General features: G+C 41.3%; 1 protein-coding gene across 8 annotated transcripts in view; it reads right to left on the minus strand.

Moving 5' to 3' along the window:
- Positions 1-18,907, minus strand: part of ZBTB20 (zinc finger and BTB domain containing 20) — a 669,002-nt gene that overhangs the window by 620,004 nt on the left and 30,091 nt on the right. For 7 of the 8 annotated variants that reach the window (XM_073308823.2, XM_073308802.2, XM_073308780.2 and 4 more), the window contains exon 1: positions 2,043-2,341. The exons of the other annotated variant lie outside the window; for it this stretch is intronic. The gene's annotated coding sequence lies outside the window, so the exon portion shown is untranslated. Of the gene's footprint in view, positions 1-2,042; positions 2,342-18,907 lie in introns of those variants that run through there. 8 annotated transcript variants of the gene reach the window in all.

Raw genomic sequence — 18,907 nt, forward strand, 5'->3', positions numbered from 1 at the left:
CTCCATCCCTCCAGGTTAACCCTCCAAAAATGGCATCAAATGTTCCCCCATTTGAGAGTCCTTAATTTTTGGAAATACTTCAGCTCCCTATATGCTCAAATCAGAGTTTCAAGGTTTGAGATTGGGGGGGGGGGGTATTTTACTACAGTGACATGTATTTTGTAGCAATAAAAAGAGTTAAAGTTTGTCGACCAAATGTTAATTAGTAGCCTGAGTTAAAAAGAGGCAGGAAAGGGAGTGGAAAACACTAAATTTCATTCCTGAACTAACAGATGGACTACCAAATCTTGACAAAATCCTACAGAAAGCCACTGTAAAGTTCCACTTAGGCCCTGGAAAAAAAACTAATAAGACACAGTGAATGGGTTCTGTAACTACACAGCCAGTTGATTATTTGCTGTTTTGGATTTAAACTGACTTGGTTTGTCCAGTGCGGAGTCACTTTTGTTGAGATGAGAGAGTTACAAGATACAGGATGTAAAAATACAAAACATAAACCTGTTGGTACCAAAAGTTGTCTACTGTCCTGAAACAGTGAATTTTTAATAAACATTTCACAAGATTTGAACCCTGGTAATGTGTTGAAGAATCTCCTGTACAATCCCAAGTGGGCTAGGAATATTGCTTTATGGACATGTGTTATCGGAAAGGCCTAATAGATTTTTTTTTAAATAGTCTGCCTCTTACTATTAAATAATTTGCTATTTAAAAAGGTGATTGTTATTGTCAAGAGATCTCCACTGATCAGCGTCCATTTTCTATAATTACTCATGGATTCTCCAGAATGTTTTATATAACTCAGGTCCACTCACTATCTGTCTTAATTTTTTTTTTACCAATAGAGTAGCAGTTTTACCCTCCGACAGCACTGACAAGAGCTCAGATAAAAAGCCCATTTCGAATGGATCTGTTTAACCAGCCTTTAGAACCCATGATAAGGCTAGCCTGAAAAACTCAGCAATGTTAAATGGGCTATGAAACGCAACACAAACCCAGAAAAATAATAATAATTAATCCACAGACACACTCTGTGTTTGAAATAACATATACAAAGGTTATTTATGGAATGAAAATATGGTAAATAAATAGTTACTGTTTCTAGACAAAATGGCTCAAAAGATTTCATAAATTGTTTCCACTGTAAAAGGATATCTACCTCCCCCCTCCAAATACACATACTGAAACACAAGCACAACCATGTATAAAGGGGGGAGGGCAATCAAAGATACAAACTCCCTCTTAGAAAGTTTGAATTCATATTAACCGAGTTCTGCCTCTATGATGTTACATTAAATCAGCAACATAAAAGTTTGAATATATCTCCCACTCCCTCTTAAGTAAAATAAAGAGTTAAAAAATTAAAATAAATGCTTTAAAAAATCCATCAGGGAAAAGTACATGTACGATAATTAAATTCACCTCCCCTTCTCCCTCCCCCCACCCAAAATTTTTAAAATAAAAATCCTGGCAGAAAGAGTGGAACCTGCTTTCTGTTTTTATTTAATGTACAATAAACATGGACTTTAAACTTATAGTAAATATAAAACAGAACAAGAGTCACAGTTAAACCTGGTCACCGGCAATACAGCTAAAACTCATTGGCAAATACTAACAAAAACCCATTTAGCAGTAAATAAGGAGAACATGATATATGGACGGACAGATGGAACTGCATAAACAGAAAAGAAAAAGCAGAGACCCACAGACATACGGAGAGGGCTGTTTTAAAAGAGTGAAAGATATTGATTTACTTGGAACTAGTGTTGGAAAACAAACATATTTGTTTCCTTCATTGATGTTAAAAAAAAAAGTAATTAAAGTGAATCATAAGGGGGCACACCCTGAAATAAGTAGAAGGAGAAAAAACATTTGTAAAGGCTAAGGCCTTCTATAGATGTTCCAAATTTTAAGCTCGCAAAAGGGTTTGACAAACTTACATCTCTATATTAAAAATCGAGAGGGTGGGGGTGAAAGAATAAAGAAGTGTCACGGGGCTGGGGGGAGCAGGATTTTTTTTTTTTTATAAAAGTTGACTGGCCTACCTTGTTTCCCAGTCCTCAGTTTGTCTCCTCATAGTCGCTGTCTCCCTGGAAGTACAGTGTGAGTGGTAATGACTGCCTGCCTCCCTAATGAGTCCATTTTCCTGCTCTTGATGTTGTGTATATACACACACTGCAACCTACCTTACAAACCACAGAGACGGGAAAGGGAGTGAGTGAGAGAGAGAGAGAGAGCAAGCGACAGTGTGAGAGGGAGAGAGAGAGAAAGGCACACACAGACAAAGCCCTCCTACCAGACAGCAGACAACCCTCCTTCCCCTATCTAGCAAAATACAACTCGGCTAATGCAGCAACAGGTTCAATACTGCCAGACTGAGACAGTGTAAAAAAGGTATATAGTGCAGATCAGGATTGCTGGCAAATAAACTGTTTACAGCCAGCTGGCTCCACCTTTCTTATTTATGTTACAGAATGTTGGAATGCATTGTTTCAGACAGTCCATGTAATTATCATAAATACATTTTGTGCATATTAGCATGAAACACTGAAATGTATCAGCCATTCTCCTCCGTAACCTTATAGCTTTAACACATGCAGGGAAGGTGTAAACATATCTCTTTTGACAGGCAGGCTACACAAAGCCCACTGATGATTTTAAAGTCATGAGATCTTTCAAGAACGAAGCTCCAGAAGACAGGTTTCCCCAGACAATAGGGGAGCAGGGAAAACTGATCTGGAAGAGGAAGTCTGTTCAAGAGGTTGCTCAGTAAGCAAACTAAAAGAGAGGGCAGTTCTCCCCAACATTCTGTCCCCCCAATATATATGTATTAGTAAGCTTCTGCCCCTACAGCTATAATAATGAACTGTGCTTATGTCTGAACAGGTGCAATGCATATAGTACATAGCGTTGCAAGGACAAAAATAAATCCCTCAAGTAAAGAAATCTTTTTCCAATGGCAACCAGGCCAAGGTTATTTAAAATAACGGTCTGGGCTGAAGCATACACCCCGCATCCCCATTTTTCCCACGGGGCGGGGGGAGGGAGGAGAAGAAATGGGGAAGAAGCAATAGACTGCTTATGTCTACAGAAAACTCAGATATTATAAAAAAAATCTGCCACATCTAGAGAAAATATATGGTTTACATCAATTCTACATGCTAGCCCTAATATTTCTTTTGTTTTCCTGGACTTCAAGAACATATACTATTGGAGAGGAAATATGGTCTTGTGGTTATGACAGGGGACTGGGCATGAAGAGGCCTCTAATTGTGGCTCTGCCACTGATTTACTCTCTGGCTATGGATGTGTCACTTCATCTCTGCCTCAGTTTCCCCATCCATAAAATGCATCTAAGTAATAATTACTCTCCTCCCAAGAGAGCTGTGAGGATTAATTTGCTTTGGCCCTCAGAGGAACATAGAAAGATAAAGTATCATTATCATTACGAGGAAGAATATAGAAGCTAAGTTCAGGAGATTTACTGATAAGCATGACAGGTTTCAGAGTAACAGCCGTGTTAGTCTGTATTCGCAAAAAGAAAAGGAGTACTTGTGGCACCTTAGAGACTAACCATTTTATTTGAGCATAAGCTTTGTGAGCTACAGCTCACTTCATCGGATGCATACTGTGGAAAGTACAGAAGATCTTTGTATACACACAAACCATGAAAAAATGGGTGTTTACCACTATAAAAGGTTTTCTCTCCCCCCACCCCACTCTCCTGCTGATAAGCTATTACCAGGGGGAGAGAAAACCTTTTGTAGTGGTAAACACCCATTTTTTCATGGTTTGTGTGTATAAAAAGATCTTCTGTACTTTCCACAGTATGCATCCAATGAAGTGAGCTGTAGCTCACGAAAGCTTATGCTCAAATAAACTGGTTAGTCTCTAAGGTGCCACAAGTACTCCTTTTCTTTTTGATAAGCATGAGTTGACCTATGTGAAACTCAGCATCTGAAGTTCACAGGGGTTTGTATACACCTATACATTTCATATCACCTTGGTAGTCCTTGAGATTCAAATCCAAAAATATAGATAGAGATCCAATTCAGGACATCAGACATAAACAGCCCTTAATATTGGGTGCAACTGTAATTGGATCCAGATCTGAACTTCTTGGTTCACTCTCATCTATGTACAGTGGATTCAAATCAGAAAAGAGATCTTAACCCCAATCATGTTTTGGAGAAATTCTAACTTGGATCTGAACCAGAGAACCAGATCTGAGCCCCACAAGCTTAAGGAAGTTTAGATCCAAATTAAGACCCTAAAATTGAATCTGAACCTCTTAAGCTTTGGGAAAGTTCAGATTTGGCTCTGAACCAGAGAACTGGATCCAAACCCTTAAGCTCTGGGGAAGTTCAGATTTGGCTCTATACTAGAGAATTGGATCCAAACCCTCTCAAGTTGATGGAAGTTTAGATCTTAATCAGAACTAGATCAGAACTTACTGCATCTTTTTAGAATTTCAGATATGTATCCAAATTGGAAAAACAGATCAATTTCCCTCAAGCACTGGGGAAGTTTGGATCTGGATAAGAACTGAAGAGCTGGATTTCATTCCCCTCTAGCTTTGGGAATGTTCAGATCCAGGTCTGAACAGAAACCCCAGAAACAAACCATGAAAATTTGACTGAAGTCTTGATCTAGATCAGAACCACAATACCCGATCTGAACTCCCCAAAGCTTTGAGGGTGTTTGGAGTCTCATATAAACCAGAGAGCCGGGTCCAAACTTTCTCAAGATATGAAAGAGATTGCATCTTGAGGTGAACTGGAAGTGATCTTCCTGAATCTTTGCAAAATTCAGCTCTGTATCTGAGTCCCCTCAAACCGTAGGGAAGCTGAGATCCGGATTTTAACTTCTTAACCTGGGATCCTTTATAAGATGGATCCAAACTACCCCATCTTTCCAATCAGACACCTGCTGGGAATCTGGAAAAGTTCAGCTCTCGATCCAAACTTTGCAACACAGGCCCATCTCTACCAAATCTTAAAGCAAAAATCTGCTAAAACTGTCCGAGAAACCAGAGTAAGAATCAAAAAGAATCTGTTAGTTATCTTCCCCATGCAGAGGCAATTTGGAAGCTTTCCCCGCAGGCCGAGGCAACTCAGAGTATGTGGGAAATGGTGTCCCTGGGGGCATAGGCAGTTGTGTGCCTGGTTGTAATGGTGGTGGGCTGAAGGCAGAGACAGCTGTCAGATGTGGTGTATATCTCTCCCCTTGAGTAGAAATAGTTAGGAGATGTGGGGGGCACTGTAAGTAGTGGCAACTGAGGAGAAAAAGATGCAGACTTTGCAGATCCCTGGGGCTAAAATCCGCTGCTACCACAACACCACACAGCCCTGTAAATTCTGTCCCCTCCAGCAAACCGCACATGGAGAAGGAGCAAGCTATCTTGATTCACTAGTGTTAATATCACAATCATGATTCACATGCATCGGAAAACAGGCAAGGTCTTCCTCCCTGACCACTGCGATCTCAGCCTAACTGAGGTACAACATAGAAACCATGAGCCTGATTTTCCACTATCTTGTAACTCATGCAGCTGGCTATTTAAACCTATCCAAAAACACTACCAGCGGTATATGAGAATGGAGGATTTTGATTGGTGGTGTTTTGCAAATGTATAAATGATAGCACAAGATGCAAAGCTCTGGGGAATCAGGCCCCATGAGTCTGAAATTAAGATGATAGAGTGATAACTAGAAGACAATAACAATCCTTTATGCTTGTGTGGTGGCTTCCATCAGAGGATCTCAAGATACTTTACAGACATTAGTTGATTTAGCCTTACAACCCTCCCGGGATATAGTGAAGTACTATTATTCCCATTTTAGAAAGGACAGAGAGTCATATTCATCCCTGGTGTAACTCCATATGGTTTATGGAAGTTGAGAGAAAAATGTATTACATTAAATTTATACATTTATAACATTAGGCATCTAAATCCTTTTTTTTTTGGTACCTAAATAAAAATAGGCTGATTTTCAGAGCTGCTGAGAACCAACAGCTTCAAATGAAGAAAATGGGAGCTGCAGGTGCTGAGCACATCTGAAAATCAGGCCATTTATTTTAGCTGTCCAACTTTAAGCCTACAAATTTGAAAATGCTGAGCTAAGTCACCTAAAAAATCAGTGGCAAAGCTGTGAAAAGAATCTGGAAGTCCTGACTTCCAGGCTGGTGCTCTAACCAGTACATAATGCTCTATCCTTCTCTCCTCCTTAATCTCTGTTGCCTTTCCCATCCAGGGCTGGGTTTTTTGGGGAGCTGCAAACTAAGCAGCTGCAGGAGGATGGCATCTCCAATAAAGCCTTAATATTAATGAAATAATAACAGGCTCCTAAAGGTGGGTAAGGAATCACAGTGATGCACACAGCAGGGGCCCCATCTACAGTTCTTTGAAGGAGCTGCAGAAGCCCTAAGAACTTGCTGATCTTCATTAATAAGGGGAAGATTGGGCGAACCCACCAGAACCGACGTTGCTGTGAAAGCTTCTTTGCTTACAAGGGACAACATTCTGCATGGCAGGCAGTCGGTGATGGAAAGAGCATATTTCAGTGCCAAAGAATATGTTCTATGGTATGTTCCTCAGTTCTCTCCTTTTAAATCCCTTTTCTATTTCATACTCCCATGCTCACTGTCATGGTATGTTAGGACACCTCTTCTAAGCAGCAACAGTTGGAACAGGAGGCATAGCATGCTAGAACTATGTCTAAAGGTATAATCCTGCTCCCATTTAAATCGATAGGAGTTTTATCAGTTATTTTAACTGAAGCAGAATTGAACTCGAAGTGAGGACACTGATCCAGGGATATCGGCTCCATGAACTATCTGGTTGTCTTGCTCATCCTTGTGATATGTCAGAACATCGCTTTTTAATACGTCACACTGACAACTGCAACTGCACCAGTGCATCCTCGTACTTCTCTGAAGCACTTTTTACCAGAATGCCCAGCATTGCTCCTGGAAATAGGAGCTTTTGGGCAATTTCCAAATGCAACTGACCCAGAGCAGCCACAACACTTGGGGTCTCATTTTGGCTGCTGTAGGTAGGCTATACTGCTTCAGCTGGTCCTGAGTGAAAGACCTCGTCCCAGGCATTGCAACCAACTAGTACAATTGCTTCTGTGAGTTGACACAAGGTGCTATACAAGGTGTTACAAGTTTGTTTGTTGCAGCACTCTTTCATTTAATATAGACAGACCCTAGAAGCACTAAGAACAATATGTCTGAACCCTATTACTTCTAGTTAGCCCCTGCCACAGCATACCCAGGTCTCCTGGACTCCCAGGGTGCATCACACCATCCTGCTACCATACTGTCAGGATTGGTGATTCAATTGTCTCTATCAATCAATGTCCTGCAGTGTGTGTGCAACTTTGTTCAAATGTAATGAGGAAGATGCCAATTAAAAAAGCACAAGAGCCCTGCAGTTCAGTAGCCCGATTCAAATTAGATACCTGTATGAAGTGATTAAAAAACAGGTTTTCTAAACTTGAGGATAACAAGAGGACAGTGTGTTTAATTTATATCAGCAGGGGTCAACAAAAATCTAAAAGGACTTTGCAAATGCTTCTTATCCCTGCAGAACTGCTGTTGAGGATGCACTGAAGACAGAAGGAGAGAATTACAATGTGATTTTGATGTGCTGCACAATGCACAGCATCTCAATAGTTCTCCCATCTCAGTAGTCATTACCGAAAGCCAGACCTACTTCAACAAAATAATACTTTCTACTGATATAGCAGCTTTCATCCACAGATCTCACAATGCATTACAAGACAATAATGAAACTAACCTTACCACTCCCTTGGTTAGGAGGGCTGTTGTTATTCCCATTTTACAGACAGCAAAATGGAGGCAAAAAGAGCAAATTGCTCACTGAGACCATAACTCAGATGTTGGACTCCCAGTCCCATACTCAAACCATTAGAGTACACACCCTCTTTGTATCAGGAACAGGATCTCAATTAACTCAGTCCATTGACAAGAGTGGAGTCACAGCTTCTAAACTGTTGCTGACTTCTCCTAATATTATTTAATCAAGTGTCCTGTCAAATATTATGGACCAGATCCTAAATGGGGGAAAGTGACATAGCTCCGTTAACTTCAATGGTGCTATGCCAATTTACACTAACTGAGGATCTGGGTCCAAGTCATAATGTCGTATCACTGCATCATAACCCACATCCTATATGATCATCCTTTGCTATCACGTGACCTCACTGCATGATGATGGCATCCATATGTCAGGATGATGTGTATATTTGCATCACCACTGTGAGGTGACATTGCTCCCCTAAAAGAAGATACGGTGTACTGTTATGTCAGAGAGTTGTGACTCTCAGAATCACTGAAAGCTAGTTTACATTAGGGATTTTTGCACCTGTGTAGCTCTACCAGTGCAAATCCCCACTGTTTCAGCGGGTGTCGTGCATCTATGCTGGGGGCCTGCACCAGTAAACCTTATATCAGTGCAGAAAGCCCTAATGTAGACAAACCCGGAGTGATGACAAGTGAAGATGCAACTTCACAACAAAATGACACTTTACTACACTACCAGATCAGAGAACAATACAATGAATATGCTCTATTCAGCCCCTCGACACTAAACACACACACACACACACATTTGGGGTCCTCATGTCTTTAATTTTTTTAAATAAATAAATCGCCTCGGTCCCTTTATTGTGCTACAATTATTGGCACCTAGTAAAGCCCATAGCATCCACTATCTAATTATGCATCTGGTTTTTCTGCCCATCCGCTAAGTTTACGGGGTGCTGGACATTACCTTTATTTGCACCAGTGGACAATTCATGACCAATTTAGCTGTTCAGCTACTGTATAAGACCCACTCCCACGCAGTACAGTTACAATGCAATGGGATCTTGTTACATAGCCTAGTCCATTGTGCAAGGCACCTTTAGTTATATAATTATATGGTTCCCAAAGGCTACCTATAATTGAATTATAGGGTACCTCGTGGCATTTCAGGCAACATTTAAAGGACTATGAAATTTGAGCAGTCCTCTTGCCATCTGGAACAAGAATGAGACACCCCATGATTCAATTATAAATACCCTCTGGGAGGCACAGAATAGACTATGAAGTGGTTTTACAAACTAAAAATATTCTATTTTTTAAAAAGGAAAACACTGTAATGAACTGGTTAGTACGTGCATTGACCACTGTCTTCTCCTGGATAGAATCTGAATTGCTTAACTTTGTGTCAGAGGTTCTATACTACTATTAGAGATTCTCCTTTGGCTCAGGTAGTAGGGCCTGTGCAGCCTGTCCTTATTGTCACTCAGAGGTTTCTGGTGGCCATTGCATAGAACGTAGTGAAAACCATGGACTCCTAAGTAGGTATAGAGTTATCATATTCTTACTGTATTCACATCAAATTATAATGAACACTATTCTCTACTGCAACTGCCTAATAAGTATAGGCCAGATCCTTCAGTGGAGCTGCACTAATTTGTAGCAGCTTAGGAACTGACCCTAAGCGTGCAAAAAAACAAGAGAGACACATCACGAGCAAAGGCTTCGGAGGCTAGGATTTTGATTCCCCTGGTGTAAGTGAGGGAGTTTTTTCTCAATAGTGTGTAAGCCTACACCCAAGTCACATGAAAAACAGTTGGGCCAACATTTTCAAAAGTGGTCATTCATTTTGGATGTCAAATTTGAGACAATGAGGATCTGATTTTCAAAGTTGTTGAGCATCCACAATTCCAGCTGAAATCAATGAGAGCTGTGGGCACTTACTATGTCAGAAAATCAGGCCCACATATGTAGGCACCCAATATTAGTGCCTCTTTTGGAAAAACTGACTCTGATGTGGATCAGAACACGGAAAGAAAAATAAATAAATACATTCACTTTTTTTTTTAGATTTACCATTTCACAGAGTAAGTACAAGAATATCTATGTAGAAAGGAGAACTTGGCAAAAAAAGACAGTACTGCCAACTCCAAGCATTCAAAATTAATAGGTCAAAACCCCAAATCATAAAACTAAAAATTATTGGACTTCTGGGTTTTGAAGCTTTAAGTGCACTTGGGTCAAGTTTTCACGCTTTTGTATAGAACTAGGAGGACTAGAAACTTACCTTTTACTAAAGTGAGTGCTCACATATTCACTTGACTCCATGAGCTAGGGCTTTAAGAAAAACATCAAATATCACGACACTTGTGAGAAAACTGGGAGAGTTGATGACAACAGTGAAAAGGAGCAATATTGGGTTCCACTACAATGCTGATTGCTGCCCCATATAAATCCCTGAGCTGTCCAGGGAAGAATTTTCCCAAGCACAGGCACGGTATAAGCCTGCCATATGAAACCTAGCCCTGATGATGGGGCAGGCCTGCAGCATGCAGCCATAAGGTAGCCTGGAATCAGGAAGTCACAAACATGTCATAGACACCTTTTTCCTCACCTCTATGAGGTACAGCACAAAATCACATCCAAGGTGTACAAAAGTATCCCGAGCTCTGCTTCTGCTGTTCCTCAGCAGACCAAACGCTGCAAAGGGTTCTGTGGCCAGTAACAGTGCAGAGCACAGAAAGTTAACCAATTAAACTATCAAAAAAAGCTTTCTTATTATTATTCTGAGGAATCCACTCCAGCAATTGAATTAGAGACCTCTGCATCCAAAAGCACTGAACCAACTTATGAAGAATTCACTGTTTCACTAGTAATGCAAAAAATTAATGGCCAAATCTTGATCATCTGTTCACACTTCAGTGGGACTTCGTGTGTATAGGTGAGCAGGATTTAGCCCTTATGATCCTTAAAGCATCTAGTCACAAGAAAACACTGGTGAAGAAGCAATAGCTAGATGCATTAAAGCAAAGGGTTGTCCTTGTTTGAATATTCCTTGATTTTGTATAAACTTAAGATCTCATGCCTGATCTCAACAAAAAACGCAGCAAGACTGGTTCCAATTAGAATTTAGTTCTTTGCCTGGAGGTGAATATTTTTGGATAGTTTGAACACAGTTTGTTCAGCTGTTTTATAGTATCCATTTGGAGGTACATTTTTTAAAAAAACCTAAATATTAATTGAAATTATTTTTGGTGGCGAGAGAGGGAGTGTGGTTTTTATTATTAAAAGCCATGCAAATTAAAATCAAAAGGCTATGTTAATTCAGATTTCAACTACACAAGAGTCAGAGTTCAGAGGCCTGATTCCGCAAAAAATCAGAGGAAACTCCACTGAAGTCAGTAGAGTTATATCACTGTAAACCTGGTCTAAATGAGATTAAAATCCAGCTCAAGGTTCCTAGAGAAAACTCTTCCCCTTTGCATACATTGTATTCATTACTACAAGGTCTTTCATTACAGGAGCACACAATACAGGTTAAGGTGTCATAGTGTTTTCAAAATGATACAATGGAAAAGAACTACACTATATTCTATATTGCTTTTCCAGTCAGGCTTTGCAAATACACTCAGTTGTATACATACTGGTGTGTACAACAGCATTTTTTATTACTGCATAAATGATCTATGATCACGTAATAAGAGACCTCCATTGTAATAAGTCTATGGAATTAAGCACAATTAAGTTTGCAATTGCTGGGGGAACTTTAACTTAATTTCTTGACTTTCAGTCTTTAAAATATCAACTATAATGTTGCATTCATTTTTGTTTTTTGCTTTTAATTTGTTTAATTTCCAAATTTCACCTGCTTTGAGGTCACACTGAAAGCATTCAATAGATTGATAAAAGGCATTTTATATAACAGCTACATTGCCAGCCTCCTATTCCACCTGCTGAGTTTTACTGCAGTTTACAGTGAAGTCAATGGAGCATTAGGATCTAACTTGTATATCTGACACCAGTGTGCATTTAACTAGATATACCTGCTACATTAGGTAGCAGGAAGTAGGTTAAGGACATAACTCAAAACAATTTTGCAGTTGCCTGAGAATTAATGGACATCACCTCTACCACACTATCCTAGCCTCACACATTTGAGGATCATAAATAGAATAGACCTCAGGACTTTCAGTTTAAAAAACAATGGTGCTCCCACTTGAGCTAAAGGCAAGTCTCCATTAGCTGCACAAGTATTAAGGCTTACATCCTTCATGTGCAGCCAGGAGATGGAAACAAAATCTCATCCATTTCTTCAGGTCTAATGTTCTCTCAAATAAAGCATATAAGTTCCACACATATATTCCAACCTATACGACACATAACCATAAGTTAGGCAGAACTCATGCTCAAAATCTGGGATTTCCCAGGCTTCAAATAAACAAATAGATTCATAGATATTTAGGTCAGAAGGGACCATTATGATCATCTAGTCTGACCTCCTGCACAATGCAGGCCACAGAATTTCACCCACCACTCCTAAAAAAGACCTCACACCTATATCTGTGCTATTGAAGTCCTCAAATTGTAGTTTGAAGACCTCAAGGAGCAGAGAATCCTCCAGCAAGTGACCCGTGCCCCATGCTACAGAGGAAGGCGAAAAACCTCCAGGGCCTTCCAATCTGCCCTGGAGGAAAATTCCTTCCCGACCCCAAATATGGCGATCAGCTAAACCCTGAGCATATGGGCAAGATTCATCAGCCAGATACTACAGAAAATTCTTTCCCGGGTAACTTGGATCTTACCCCATCTAAAAACCCATCACAGGCCATTGGGCCTATTTACCATGAATATTTAATTACCAAAACCATGTTATCCCATCATACCATCTCCTCCATAAACTTATCGAGTTTAATCTTAAAGCAAGATAGATCTTTTGCCCCCACTACTTCCCTCGGAAGGCTATTCCAAAACTTCACTCCTCTGATGGTTAGAAACCTTCGTCTAATTTCTAATCTAAATTTCCTAGTGGCCAGTTTATATCCATTTGTTCTTGTGTCCACATTGGTATTGAGTTTAAATAATTCCTCTCCCTCTCTGGTATTTATCCCTCTGATATATTTATAGAGAGCAATCATATCTCCCCTCAACCTTCTTTTAGTTAGGCTAAACAAGCCAAGCTCCCTGAGTCTCCTTTCATAAGACAAGTTTTCCATTCCTCGGATCATCCTCGTAGCCCTTCTCTGTACCTGTTCCAGTTTGAATTCATCCTTCTTAAACATGGGAGACCAGAACTGCACACAGTATTCCAGGTGAGGTCTCACCAGTGCCTTATATAACGGTACTAAAACCTCCTTATCCCTACTGGAAATACCTCTCCTGATGCATCCCAAGACGACATTAGCTTTTTTCACAGCCATATCACATTGGCAGCTCATAGTCAACCTATGATCAACCAATACTCCAAGGTCCTTTTCCTCCTCCGTTACTTCTAGTTGATGCGTCCCTAGCTTATAACTAAAATTCTTGTTATTAATCCCTAAATGCATGACCTTACACTTCTCACTATTAAATTTCATCCTATTCCTATTACTCCAGTTTACAAGGTCATCCAGATCCTCCTGTAGGGTATCCCTGTCCTTCTCTAAATTAGCAATACCTCCCAGCTTTGTATCATCTGCAAACTTTATTAGCACACTCCCACTTTTTGTGCCCAGGTCAGTAATAAAAAGATTAAATAAGATTGGTCCCAAAACTGATCCTTGAGGAACTCCACTGGTAACCTCCCTCCAACTTGACAGTTCACCTTTCAGTAGGACCCGTTGTAGTCTCCCCTTTAACCAATTCCCTATCCACCTTTCAATTTTCCTATTGATGCCCATCTTATCCAATTTAACTAATAATTCCCCATGTGGCACAGTATCAAACGCCTTACTAAAATCTAAATAAATTAGATCCACTGCGTTTCCTTTATCTAAAAAATCTGTTACTCTCTCAAAGAAGGAAATCAGGTTGGTTTGGCACGATCTACCTTTTGTAAAACCATGTTGTATTTTGTCCCATTTACCATTGACTTCAATGTCCTTAACTACCTTCTCCTTCAAAATTTTTTCCAAGACCTTGCATACTACAGATGTCAAACTAACAGGCCTATAATTACTTGGATCACTTTTTTTCCCTTTCTTAAAAATAGGAACTATGTTAGCAATTCTCCAATCATATGGTACAACCCCTGAATTTACAGATTCATTAAAAATTCTTGCTAATGGGCTTGCAATTTCGTGTGCCAATTCTTTTAATATTCTTGGATGAAGATTATCTGGGCCCCCCGATTTAGCCCCATTAAGCTGTTTGAGTTTCGCTTCTACCTCAGATATGGTGATGTCTACCTCCATATCCTCATTCCCATTTATCATGCTACCATTATCCCTAAGATCCTCTTTAGTCTTATTAAAGACTGAGGCAAAGTATTTGTTTAGATATTGGGCCATGCCTAGATTATCCTTGACCTCCACTCCATCCTCAGTTTTTAGCGGTCCCACTTCTTCTTTCTTTGTTTTTTTCCTATTTATATGACTATAGAACCTTTTACTATTGGTTTTAATTCCCTTTGCAAGGTCCAACTCTACTTGACTTTTAGCCTGTCTCACTTTATCCCTACATATTCTGACCTCAATAAGGTAGCTTTCCTTACTGATCCCTCCCTTCTTCCACTCCCTATATGCTTTCTGCTTTTTCTTAATTACCTCTCTAAGATGCTTGCTCATCCAGCTTGGTCTACAACTCCTGCCTATGAATTTTTTCCCCTTTCTTGGGATGCAGGCTTCCGATAGCTTCTGCAGCTTTAATTTAAAATAATCCCAGGCCTCCTCTACCTTTAAACCCATAAATTCTTCATTCCAATCCACTTCCCTAACTAATTTCCTTAATTTTTGAAAGTCAGCCCTTTTGAAATCAAAAACCCTAGTTGCAGATTTATTTTTGTTAATCCTTCCATTCAGTTTGAACTGAATTAGCTCATGATCACTTGAGCCAAGATTATCCCCTACAACCATTTCCTCTATGAGATCCTCATTACTCGCCAAGACCAGATCTAAAATGGCATCCCCTCTAGTCGGTTCAGCAACTACTTGTTGAAGGAATCCATCAGCTATCGCATCTAGGAAAATCTGAGCCCTATTATTATTACTAGCACTCATCCTCCAGTCTATATCTGGGAAGTTAAAGTCTCCCATGATCACACAGTTTCCATTAGTATTTACTTTATTAAAAACATTAAAAAGGGCTCTATCCATATCCAAATTAGATCCCGGTGGTCTATAGCACACCCCAAGCACTATCCTAGGGGAGGCTCTAATAGTTTTCTTCCCCAATTTAATTATTGCCCAGACAGACTCAGTCATATCCATTTCATCGCTTCTTATTTCTTTACATTCTATCTCATCATTGATATACAGTGCTACTCCACCACCTTTACCTTTATTTCGGTCTTTCCTAAACAGCACATACCCTTCAATACCTGTAGCCCAGTCATGACTACTATTCCACCAGGTCTCTGTTATACCTATAATATCTGGTTTCACTTCCTGCACCAGTAACTCTAGTTCCTCCATTTTGTTACCTAGGCTCCTTGCATTAGTGTACAAACATCTTAATTTTTGCTGTTTGGCCTCACTCACATTCTGTACCCTATTAGGCACGGTTATTTTACTACCAGTATAACCTATTAGACTTGTATCTACACTGCCCTTCCTCCTACCTACAGCTGTATCCACTCTTACTTCATTTTCTTTCCACTCTATGCTAAATTCTGGCGTGGAGATTACCTGGACATCTCCCAACCATCTCCCCCAAATTCCTAGTTTAAAGCTCTCTTAATCAGTTGTGCCAGCCTCCATCCTAGAAGTCTATTTCCTTCCCTACTCAGATGAAGTCCATCCCGAGAGAACTGTCCTCTATCCATGAATGCCTCCCAATGGCCATACATCCCAAAGCCCTCCTTATAGCACCACTGCCTAAGCCATCTATTGATAGTCATAATCTTGTCACACCTTTGTTGCCCTTCTCTAGGAACAGGCAAAATCCCACTAAAGATCACCTGAGCCTCAATTTCCTTAAGCGTCCTCCCCAGCCTAACATAGTCTCCCTTAATACTGTCCAGTGAGAATCTAGCCGTATCATTTGTTCCCACATGAAGGATAATTAGGGGATTCTTTCCCGCTCCCTTTAGAATCCTTTTTAACCTCAGGTCTACATCCCGTATCTTAGCACCTGGAAGACAGCACACCCTCCTATTTTCTGGATCAGCTCTGGTTACAGGCCGATCTATTCTTCTCAATAAAGAGTCCCCAATCACATAGACCTGCCTTTTCCTAGTGACAGTGCTATTCTCCAGTCTATCCCCTGTTCCCTCTGGCTGCAAGTTTTTTCCATTCCCATTCTCCCTTGTAATCCTTTTTAACCCATCCTGTATCCTCCTGGGGCTCATATTTGGTGTAATCTCCATTAACTCTTCCCCTTTTCCTATAGGACTAACCGCTCTTCTCTTCTTCCTTGCCCTGTCACCTTCAGTGACTACCTGCTGAGCCCCTTCTTCATTTTCCAACTCTGCAAACCTATTCTGAAGCTCTATTTCTCCTTCACTAGCCCGTCTTTTCCTCTGCCTAGTTCTTTTAGTCACATGCTTCCACTGACCACTTTCCTCACCCAGTCTCCCCTCAAAATTCCCTAGTCCTGCTTCCATCTGCAAGTCTGAGCTTTTCCCTTCAGATACCTCATGTCTTTGCTCCATAATCTGCTCAAACCCCTTCCTAAACTCTACCAGACTTTCCACCTGCATCTCCAAACCTCTGATCTTTTCCTCCATCAGCTCTATCAGACGGCATTTCATGCAGACAAAACTCTTACCAGGTGCCCCCTCCAGGATCATGTACATACCACAGCTTCCACATCCAGTCATCTTCATTGTGTCATCTGCTACATGGGTCACTCCCACTGCCACCTCTGAATCTGTCATAGCCTTCCCACCTAAATCCTGTTAATCTGGGAAACACAAACCACACCAAAACACCACCACCCACAGCAAAACCAAACCCCACACAAGCACCACAAGACAAACTCCGCTTTCAAACTCCCACTCAAACTCCCCTGTTTACAGCTCTGTTTGCTAGCTCCTGTGCTGCTGCAGCTGTCTGTGCTACTGCCTGACTGGCTGCTACCTTTATAGGACCCCTAGTCAGTGAAGCCCCGCCCCCTAATCAGGGCTCAGCTTCTCTTCCAGCACAAAGCCCCTACAAGCCTCTACACATACAAATACTACCAATACAAAGCCAAACAAACACAAATACCTTCTCCTCCAACAGAACTCCCACTCAAACTCCCCTGTTTACAGCTCTGTTTGCTAGCTCCTGTGCTGCTGCAGCTGTCTGTGCTGCTGCCTGACTGGCTGCTACCTTTATAGGACCCCTAGTCAGTGAAGCCCCGCCCCCTAATCAGGGCTCAGCTTCTCTTCCAGCACAAAGCCCCTACAAGCCTCTACACATACAAATACTACCAATACAAAGCCAAACAAACACAAATACCTTCTCCTCCAACAGAACTCCCACTCAAACTCCCCTGTTTACAGCTCTGTTTGCTAGCTCCTGTGCTGCTGCAGCTGTCTGTGCTGCTGCCTGACTGGCTGCTACCTTTATAGGACCCCTAGTCAGTGAAGCCCCGCCCCCTAATCAGGGCTCAGCTTCTCTTCCAGCACAAAGCCCCTACAAGCCTCTACACATACAAATACTACCAATACAAAGCCAAACAAACACAAATACCTTCTCCTCCAACAGAACTCCCACTCAAACTCCCCTGTTTACAGCTCTGTTTGCTAGCTCCTGTGCTGCTGCAGCTGTCTGTGCTACTGCCTGACTGGCTGCTACCTTTATAGGACCCCTAGTCAGTGAAGCCCCGCCCCCTAATCAGGGCTCAGCTTCTCTTCCAGCACAAAGCCCCTACAAGCCTCTACACATACAAATACTACCAATACAAAGCCAAACAAACACAAATACCTTCTCCTCCAACAGAACTCCCACTCAAACTCCCCTGTTTACAGCTCTGTTTGCTAGCTCCTGTGCTGCTGCAGCTGTCTGTGCTGCTGCCTGACTGGCTGCTACCTTTATAGGACCCCTAGTCAGTGAAGCCCCGCCCCCTAATCAGGGCTCAGCTTCTCTTCCAGCACAAAGCCCCTACAAGCCTCTACACATACAAATACTACCAATACAAAGCCAAACAAACACAAATACCTTCTCCTCCAACAGAACTCCCACTCAAACTCCCCTGTTTACAGCTCTGTTTGCTAGCTCCTGTGCTGCTGCAGCTGTCTGTGCTGCTGCCTGACTGGCTGCTACCTTTATAGGACCCCTAGTCAGTGAAGCCCCGCCCCCTAATCAGGGCTCAGCTTCTCTTCCAGCACAAAGCCCCTACAAGCCTCTACACATACAAATACTACCAATACAAAGCCAAACAAACACAAATACCTTCTCCTCCAACAGAACTCCCACTCAAACTCCCCTGTTTACAGCTCTGTTTGCTAGCTCCTGTGCTGCTGCAGCTGTCTGTGCTGCTGCCTGACTGGCTGCTACCTTTATAGGACCCCTAGTCAGTGAAGCCCCGCCCCCTAATCAGGGCTCAGCTTCTCTTCCAGCACAAAGCCCCTACAAGCCTCTACACATACAAATACTACCAATACAAAGCCAAACAAACACAAATACCTTCTCCTCCAACAGAACTCCCACTCAAACTCCCCTGTTTACAGCTCTGTTTGCTAGCTCCTGTGCTGCTGCAGCTGTCTGAATAATAAATAAATAATGCACAACAATCAAACACAAGTTGTAACACACAAAGACATGCGGAAGTGTTGCTTATCTATCTGAAATACCGTAAACCCTCACTGCAGATAAGTGTATCAATAAGAATTTTTCATGTTATCCATTCACTATTTAAAACAAACACAGGAAAGGGGAGTCCAGGGGTCACTGGTCAAAGTTAAGGGGCGATACTTTCTTAAACTCCACTCTCAATCCAAGCTCCAACCAGTCACGAT

Source organism: Lepidochelys kempii, chromosome 1 (assembly GCF_965140285.1).
Source record: "Lepidochelys kempii isolate rLepKem1 chromosome 1, rLepKem1.hap1, whole genome shotgun sequence".
NCBI classification, from domain to species: Eukaryota; Metazoa; Chordata; order Testudines; family Cheloniidae; genus Lepidochelys; species Lepidochelys kempii.